At 41.4% G+C, this 9,750-nt stretch overlaps 1 non-coding gene across 1 annotated transcript; it reads left to right on the top strand.

Annotated features, from left to right (window-relative positions):
* Positions 1-2,325: 2,325 nt before the first annotated feature.
* On the top strand, positions 2,326-2,464 carry LOC129402954 (U8 small nucleolar RNA). Its single transcript, XR_008628967.1, has one exon. It is a non-coding gene; the product is annotated as a U8 small nucleolar RNA (small nucleolar RNA).
* Positions 2,465-9,750: the final 7,286 nt, after the last annotated feature.

Here is a 9,750-nt window from a genome sequence, read left to right as displayed (position 1 = left end):
AATGGAGCAATAGCACAGCTGTAGGGCATTTGCCTTGCACACGGCCGACCCAGGTTCGATTCCTCCTCTCCTCTGAGAGAACCTGGCAAGCTACTCATGGTGTATTCAATATACCAAAAACAGTAACAACAAGTCTCACAAAGGAGACGTTTTTAGTGTTCACTGGAGCAAATTGATGAGCAACGGGATGAAGTGACAATGACAGTGGCAGTGATTAGTAATGGAAACCCCCATGACATTGCAGATTCATTTCATGCAGAAAATCTCAAATTCAGTGCAATGATGAGACCCCCAAGTCTTTCTGAAGGCAGTGCTTTTCCTTCTTCCTCCTGCTGTACAGTTGCCCCCGGTGCTGCCATGCGAGCGGGTACCGCTGGCGTCTGTTCCTGCCAACTCTCTCCCTACATGATTCCTCCCCACCTCACCAGGAGGGAGTCAAGGTCAGACAAGAGAAAGGGAGCATGTTTCCACGGAACCCCCAATACTAGGTGTGGAATGAATGTCACACAGGTCCTTTGGAGAGGCCCTTTGGGGAGGGACTTTGGGGGCCTCCAGACCTCTAGTTCCTTTCATGTGAAGCCCCTCTGGTCCAGGAGCCCCGTTTCTTATCTTCAGACACTTTGGTTGTGCTTCCAGCTGGACCCATTCAATAACATCAAAACAGCACACACTGAGTCCCCTCACTACAGCCTGGACATGGGGCTGGGCAATAGCACAGTGGGTAGGGAGTTTGCCTTGCACGCAGCTGACCCAGGCTCGATTCCCAGCATCCCATATGGTCCCCTGAGCACCGCCAAGAGTAGTTCCTGAGTGCAAAGCCGGGAGTAACCCCTGTGCATCGCCAGGTGTGACCCCAAAAGTCAAAACAAATAAACAAAAAACAAAAACATAACTACAGCCTGGACATGGTTCTTAGGAACCCCAATTTCCACATGCTCACTGCCACAAAAATAAAAAAGCTGCCCCTGCCAGGAGTAGTTTTTATGACTATTAAGAAAATCAATAATTATTTATTAATATAACCTCTATATGTTGTATATATGTGTGTCGTGTGAGGTGATTGGTGTTCTAGTGAGAGCATTTTTTCTCTTCCCTTAGGTGGTATCCTCATGCGCACTCCTCTTCCCTCACAGAAGGCCGCCGTCGGCTGCCTCCTGGCTGCAGTAGGAGGGTACCTGGCCCAGGGCTGGGCTGTTGGGCGAGCCCAGAAGCCCCCATAAGACCTGCTGGCTGACTTTACTTCCCTCCTCGTTCCCCCCTCCCCTCAGCCCTCTCCTGGGAGGAGGGGTCCACAAAGCCTCTTATCACATCCTCTCTGTAGGGTTTGCTTTTAATTTCTGAAAGAAAATGTAAGGTTTATTTTTCACAAAGCAATTTTAGTGACCCAGGCAGTACTACAGCGAGTAGGGTGCTTGCCTTGCACAGGCTAACCCAGTGCTGATCCCTGCCCCGACACACAGTCCCGCACCTGTGAGGAGCAACCTCTGAGCACAGAGTCAGATTCGAACCCTGAGCACAATCAGATGTGGCCCCAGAAGTAAAAGAAGTTCAGCACAGACCACGAAAATAAAATTTCAAAAGAATTCCACTTAACTTCAGAAATAAAGAGATAGCTGCCCACTCTCATTTTTATTCAAGATTTCAGGAATGGTCTAACTTAGTGTTTCTAAACCTTTTTCTAAACATGCTTCTCCCCCTCGCAAACTGTTTTCTTCTTGTATCACCATTTCACCGTGGGTCCCTGGTCTCGTGTAGTGGCATCCCACCTACAGGACTGTCCCCTGTTCGCCCTGGCTCAGCCCTGGGGAGCAACACAGAGAAATACGGCCACCGTTGGAAAACTCCCACTGGGCTAAGTCAGTAACAAAAATGCAAGAAAAATGGTGTCAATTTCCAAATTGGAAAAGACCTCATTACAATTGAATTTTTGTTTGAGATTCAGTTGGAAAATTTGAAGAATTGACTGAAAAATCAGGAGATTGGTAGCAATCATTTTAACCTTTGGTTCCACAAGTTATGATCACCAAAATTATGTACAGGATCAGGGAGATGAGAAACAAGAAGCATAAGAGAAAGGATCATTTAAAATAGAGATTTGGTGGGAGGGGGGGAGAATCTCCATATGGCTTTCCAGAATGGCCACACCAATTTCCATCACCTGTATAATACCACCAAGAGATCTCTCCTCCCCACATCCTCACCCACACTTGTTTTGGATAAAAGTTACAGTCACGAGCATATGGTGATATATAGAAATTCCTATAATTCATTCAGCTCTTCTACTTCTGAGTAATGAGTCCAAAATATTTTTAAACTATTAATTCATCATCAGGTGAGATAATCCTTACGTGTTCCTCTCTATTCAGAGGGGGCAGGAGAACACAGTCATTGGAGTTTGCATGATTTGTGATTAACATCTCTATGTGAGTAGGACTCACAAAACCCTAATCTGATTCCTCCTGGGAAAACAAAATTCAAAGAGCTATATCCACTCCCAAGTTTACTGAATCCCTACTTATGATAGGCATGACATATAAATAACCTAGTCAGTACACTGATAAATGGCTACAGAAGAATGGCATGTGTTTGTGTGTGTGTGTGTGTGTGTGTGTGTGTGTGTGTCTGTCTGTCTGTCTGTCTGATTGCCTGTCTGTGTATTCCACCATTCACATCAACAAGGCTGGACCTCAAGGGTGTTATGCTTAGTGAAATAGTCAGGTGGAGAAAGTCAAATGTTCCATTATCTCACTCATATCCAGTGGTAGAGAGAAAAACCAAACACAGGAATTCAATAAAACAAAACCGAGCTTTCAGATTTAAAGCTAGTTGTTACCAAAATGGAAGAAGGGGGAGAGAGGAACAGAGTAAGTCAAACCAGGGTGCAGTACCTGGCAAAGGGCAGAAATGGACTTTGACTTGGAGTGAATTCAGTGTCATATAATCACAAGGAGAGTTTCAGCGATGTAAACTTGAAGCTTATCTCTATTTATTTTAACTAAAATTAAATAAAAGTGGAGCTGTGACATAGACAAACAGTAGAGCACAGCACTTTCACATGTAAGGCTCTAAAAGAGCACCCCAGGGTTGCTTCATGCACTGCTGAAAATGGTCTCCATAATCATTAAAGATAAATTAACATAGATAATTCACTGTATCACTGTATCACTGTCATCCTGTTGTTCACCGATTTGCTCGAGTAGGTGCCGGTAACATCTCCATTCATCCTAGCCCTGAGATTTCAGCAGCCTCTCTTTTCTCGTTTTCCTTCCCAACAGTACCACATTGGAAGCTCTTTCAGGGTCAGGGGAATGAGACCCATCAATGTTACTGTTTTTGGCATATCAAATATGCCACAGGGAGCTTGCCAGGCTCTCTGTGTGGGCAGGATACTCTCAGTAGATAATTAATATAATATAAATAATAAATCACTGTCACTGTCATACCGTTGCTCATCGATTTGCTCTGCCCTGCAAATAGGGCATTTGTCTTGCATGCAGCTGACCCTGGTTCGATCCCTCCCTCCCTCTCAAAGAGCCTGGTAAGCTACCGAGGGTATCACGACCACAGGGCAGAGCCTGGCAAGCTCCCCGTGGCATATTCAATATGCCAAAAACAGTAACAACAAATCTCACAATGGAGACATTACTGGTGCCCGCTCGAGCAAATGAACAATGGGATGGCAGTGCTACAGTGCTACAGTGTTACTTAACACACTTAGATATAGATGCTTTGCCACATTTGAGCTGTACTTCAGTGAAACATTTCTAAAGAGACATAAACTACTTTTCTCACACTGCTGTGAAATCAGTGATGCAACAGAAGACAATGACTAAAGTATATGTAAGCCTGGTTGTTCAAGGATGTCTCTGACACAGATGTCACTTTCTTTCTTGTTTAATTCCAGTATATGAGCAAAAAAATGGGTTGGAGTGATAGCACAGTGGGTAAGGAGTTTGCCTTGCATGCGGCCTACCCAGGTTCCATTCCTTCATCCTCTAGGAGAGCCCAGCAAGCTGCCGAGAGTATCCCACCCACACGGCAGAGCCTGGCAAGCTACCTGTGGCATATTCAATATGCCAAAAACAACAAATCTCACAATGGAGAAGTTACTGGTGCCCACTCGAGCAAATCGATGAGCAACGGGATGACAGTGACAGTGATACAGTGAGCATAAGAATGTGTGTACTCCACTTCTGGAATGATTTCCAAGTTATTGGAAATTATTGGATTGGATAATAAAGACATTCTGTGAAGATTTCCAAGCAATATAACGCATAAAATAGAATTAAATTGAAAGCTATGTGAAATTGTAAAATGGAATTATCATGGTCCTGGGACTGTAGAAGTTCACCTTTAAGAAAAACAAGGAACACAAACCTAGTTCCAATTAAAGTGTTAACATTGATTAAATGCTTGATTTAGATGGTGACATCAATTCACTGCTTAAAAGTCTATTGAATTGACAATAGAGATGTTAAGTTTAGTATGTTGACTCTAATTTCTTTTTTTTCGGGAAGAATAATTAAATTTTTACCCAATGAAACCACCAAAACGCCAAGGCTCTTGGGTTCCCTCCTTCTCCCGAGTCCTGACTCATCCATGTGTGTTCCATCTGTGTCCCTCATCCCATCAGGTGGGTCATCTGTGGTGCCTGCACCTTGCCTCCTACTCTTTACCATTCACTCACAGGCGAAAAGTCTGACTCCCGGGGCCAGAGCTAGAGTGGAGTGTATTGAGTGTCTGCCTTGCACACGACCAGCTCCAGTTTGATCCCCAGCAATCCATATGGTCCCCAGAGCACTTCCAGGAATGATCCCCGGATATATAATCAGAACTAACCCCTGAATACCAGGTATGGCCCCCCAAACAAACAAACAAAACAACAACAAAAAAGAAAGTCTGGCTCTTCAGTACTGTGTGAGTTTCTCAGTTAAATAAGACACATCCCATTCCTCTTGGCACTGCATAAATAACCTCTGTGTGGCATCACAGTTGTGCTCGAAACATTCCTCCCGACCAAACACAAGCAAGTCCCTCAGGCCAATACCTTAGCGCTTAATCCTCCTTTACTTTTTGTTTTTTTCTTTTTAGTTCACACCTGGCGATGCACAGGGGTTACTCCTGGTTCTGCACTCAGGAATTACCCTGGTGGTGCTCAGGGGACCATATGGAATGTTGGGAATCAAACCCAGGTCGGCCACATGCAGGGCAAACACCCTCCCCGCTGTGCTATTGCTCCAGCACCAATCCTCCTCTACTCTTGCTGAACATTCTACATTGAGACAGAATGCCTCTCTAATCCATGATTTTTTTTTTCTTTTTTGGCTAATCCATAATGCTTAAGCCTACTAAGTGAACACACATATAGTGAATTTTAGAAATATACATATCTATAGAGGATATATGTCACTGTCACTGTCATCCCATTGCTCATTGATTTGTTCGAGCGGGCACCAGTAAGGTCTCTCATTGTGAGACTTATTGTTACTGTTTTTGGCATATCGAATATGCCACAGATAGCTTGCCAGGCTCTGCCATGCGGGTGTGATACTCTCGGTAGCTTGCTGGGCTCTCCGAGAGGGACGGATGAATCAGACACGGGTCGGCCAAGTGGAAGGTGAACACCCTACCGCTGTGCTATCGCTCTAAAAACCATGTGTAGACAAATTTGTATGCAGCCATATAACAATAATATACTTCTATATAAATACATATTCCTATCATATTTTCTCTTAGAAGCGATATTTATTGATTTCTACTTTGCCACCGCTATATTAATAAAATGAATTAATAGATATCTCACACTTCTCCCAAACCCATATATAACCTTACCTATTTCTTAGATAAACTCATAACAGTTGATACTTATAAACACATTCATAAAACCTTAGAATTATAGAAACATATTTTCCTTAGGTCACCTAACATCTAATTGAGACAGCCTACTTGACAGTGTTAGATTATTTAAAGGTGTGGCCACATTAGTGGTACAGTTATTAAAGTAATAACTTCAACAGCAGTGACTGATAAAACAGGCAATTAAGCACAACAATCATGTAGCAAACTCAAATTATATCAATGTTGACAAGGGGTAGAAATATGAAACTACCACCTCCCACTTGTTTATGCAGACTCTTAATACTAACTAGCATCAGTGCTTCTGCACTTCAGTGACATTGTCACCAAAATATTAAAGAACACATAAGCATTAGAATAGTAAGAGTTCCTGGAAATATTTGTAAATCCCTTCTAAGAAGCAAAACATGACAAAATGCACATGGAAAGAAATCTTAACTTCAAATATACCCTAAACTCTTATAGTACAAACATCAAATGCTTGTGTTAAACTCTTCACCTGAGTGTGTTCAATTTACTTGCTTGCATTAATGTGACTGCAAGTCATTTTCAGTTTGTGAAAATCCTTTGAAAAAATAATTCTCTGAACTCAGCACCATGAAAATACATAAAGCTAAGTTAATGAATGGCTCTGAACCCATTAAATTGTGATAGCAGTCCAATATTCATAGATAATGATGGATAGGTATATAAATGCAGATATCATTGATTCTTCCTACTGCAATCTTGAGTTAACAGACACACCAAGGCGAGGAGTACATTGCACTGTCACAGTTTCAAATAATCATCTGACTCACTTGTCCCTGTTGTACTGTTGCTGAAAATTTAAGGAATACATGCTCACAGACTCAGCCTTGGAGAGTCCCAACTCAAGGAAGAGGGCAAAGGTGTTGAGTGCTGAAGCCCCCAAGTCACAAGTAATCAGAGGCAAAGACTAAATTAGCGTTTCGTCACCCAGCTCTCATCTCTTTATCCCTAATGTATTTCAGTTCTGTTTCATTCAGGGTCAACAGCAGATTCATGTATAGAAAAATAAATGGGCAAGCCAAAGAGTAGTTCAGGTTCCAAATTCAATTCCAAATTGGGCTTTAAAACACACTTCATACTCTCCGAACTCGCTCTTCTCATACTCTGCACTATTAAAAGGTCATAAACACATCCAGCAGTTAATTTTAAAATCTAATTATTGAAATTATTTTGCACTTTAGGAATGCCAATCAATCATTCAGTAACTAGATAGGATGGGGGGGTAGCTAAGATGACACATAAACCAATCCTAGTAACTCATTTAAGCTACTTGATTGATACTAAATTTTGACATTTCAAAATTCCTGTGCTGCTCTCTTTCAAAGCAAGATCATCCCTCTGAGGCTGAGTTATTTGGTACATTAAGGATCTTAATCAATTTTTACAAGTGCAACATAAGCCCTTGACATCATCAATATGATACAGTGTTCCTGCTGAGTAACTTAAATTATAAATGCATTTCATAATTCTGGCTCAAATTAGGAGCTGTCCTAATTAAATTCACTAGTTGTTCAGTTTCCAACTTTCTGAAACCCAAGTATTTTGTCTCTACTGACTGCTATCTTTATATGACAGAGAAAAGGTGTAATATGAAATCTCACTATTATTTCCATGAGAATTTTAATTTTATTATCTTTAAGTGACTATGAAAACAGGAAACTCAAACCCTCAAATATTTGCCTTTATCTCCTAAAGTTACAAGGGGAACATTCTTGTTGCTCTCTTTTTCAAGTCTTTCTGTCTCTAAGTAGTGTGTAAACATTTCACTATAAAAACTGTGATTTAATCAAAGTGAATACAAAAGTAGGTTTATCCAAGTATTTTCAAATCACCTCCAAAAGTAACAAAGTCAAGGTTGACAGAAAGCACTCATAGTCTAATTCTGTGTTGTCACTTCTGAGGTATTCCTGCTGGAGTCGGTATGTCTCTGTCAGTTTTGAGCTCTCCTGCAACAAAAGAAGAGGGGGAGGAGGAGAAGGAGGAGGAGGAGGAAGAGGAGGAGGAGGCCATGACACAGTGCCCAGTCATGAATATAAAAGAGCTGAAGATAAATTGGATATGTATATCTGAGGGAAACGTAAGAAATGTTTACTCGTGCCCAAAGACAGGTGCATTTCATTCTAATAATTACTTTTATCGTTCTTAACGTTATAAAGTTTTAAGTAGCAAAGCCTGTAGGTCAAAACCAAATTATATATTTAATTTCTGATGCTGCTGCTTTGTTCAAAGGTAATAAAAAAGCAAATAGTGTCCATAGTCCCCAAAATAGGATCCCATAGTTCTTTTCTTACAAAATAAAGATCCATGTATTGAGAGTAATTTAGAGCTGAAAAAAAAAAAAGACTAAGAAGGAACTAAAGGATTTAGAAGCATTCTGGGGAACATTTATATCAACATCAAAAGATGACATCATTCAGAATAAAAAGATACCCCTCTCCAAGTGGTCTGAAACATCTCTCAAGAATTTGAGCTGAAACTTCATATTTTCCCCTAAACATATGTTTTATTCATATAGCATGCTAAGTAGCCTACCATGTGCCAAATTCCTTCCATAAACGTGTCAATATTCAACTCATGTACAGGCAGAAAGACATGATTTCTAGATTTTTATCTCCATGCAACAACTAGGAAATGTATTTCTGTGTCCATCTGAAATAAAGATATTATTAAAAAAATATGCGTTTTTTTCCACAAAAGGTATACTCCATCACTGTATCACTGTCATCCTGTTGCTCATCGGTTTGCTCAAGCAGGCACCAGTAACATCTCCATTGTGAGACTTGTTACTGTTTTTGGCATATTGAATACGCCACGGGGAGCTTGCCAGGCTTTGTCATGTGGGCGAGATACTCTTGGTAGCTTGCCAAGTTCTCCCAGACGGACAGAGGAATAGAACCCAGGTCGACCACATGTAAGGCAAATATTCTACCTGCTGTGCTATCACTCCATCCCTAATGCAAATAAGCAGAATAAAATTTATCATTCTACACCCATTAGGATGAAATCCAGTATTTCTTCCCTCCCTTCCTCTTTTCCTCTTTAAGTCTTCTTCCTTCCCTTTCTCTATTCCTCTCTTAACTCTTTTATGTCATCTCCTTTTATTTCTTTTAATATTTATTTTTATAAAGTGTTCACTAAGTACTAGTAATTCCAAGGTATACTTCTAAATAAGGAAGATCCAGAAGATCTTCTCTTCAGTACAAAGTGTACAAATATTCGAAGAATAGGTGACAAACAGCCATGCAAGAAAACCTGCTGTGTGACTTTGGGATGGACGTGAAAATGAAGGAATTCAGCTCTTTGTTTTTTCTAACTAAAAGGAAGGAAATACAGATAAGAATAAATAAATCTGCCGAGATGTGATCCCAGGGGCCGCACACATGTGCGGCCTCTCCGCAGCTGCACGAGTGTGAATCCAGACCCAGCAAAACCTCTTTCGGCATGGGCAACTCTTCGCAGAATGTCTCCAGCCTGAGAACTAAGCCTCGGCCCCGTGCCCGCCCAGGAGGGGAAAGGTATTTCTCTCTCTCACCTCTTTCTCTCCGGGGATGAAGGGCGCGGTGTCCGCTATATTATGACGACCACAGATTGGATTTTCAAGCCTCCAATGATCCAATATCTGGAAGAAATCTCCCTGGACTTAGTTGTTAAAGTACGGAAATTCAAAACCGTGAGGCCGCACTAGCCGCACAAAAGACCTCATTTGTCTTCACAGTAGGTCTGAATCTAGTGGGGTACTCCTAACAACAATAGTGAGGTTTGTGTTGAAATATTGAATTTAACCAAAGTAAACAGAAAGTAAAATGAAACTTATCAGTTACAAGGCGGGGGGTGGGGGGATGGGATGGGAGGTGTGTGTGGGTTTTT

The sequence above is a fragment of the Sorex araneus genome, chromosome 2 (assembly GCF_027595985.1).
Source record: "Sorex araneus isolate mSorAra2 chromosome 2, mSorAra2.pri, whole genome shotgun sequence".
Taxonomy (NCBI): domain Eukaryota; kingdom Metazoa; phylum Chordata; class Mammalia; order Eulipotyphla; family Soricidae; genus Sorex; species Sorex araneus.
This window is presented reverse-complemented; position numbering and strand designations above follow the sequence as displayed.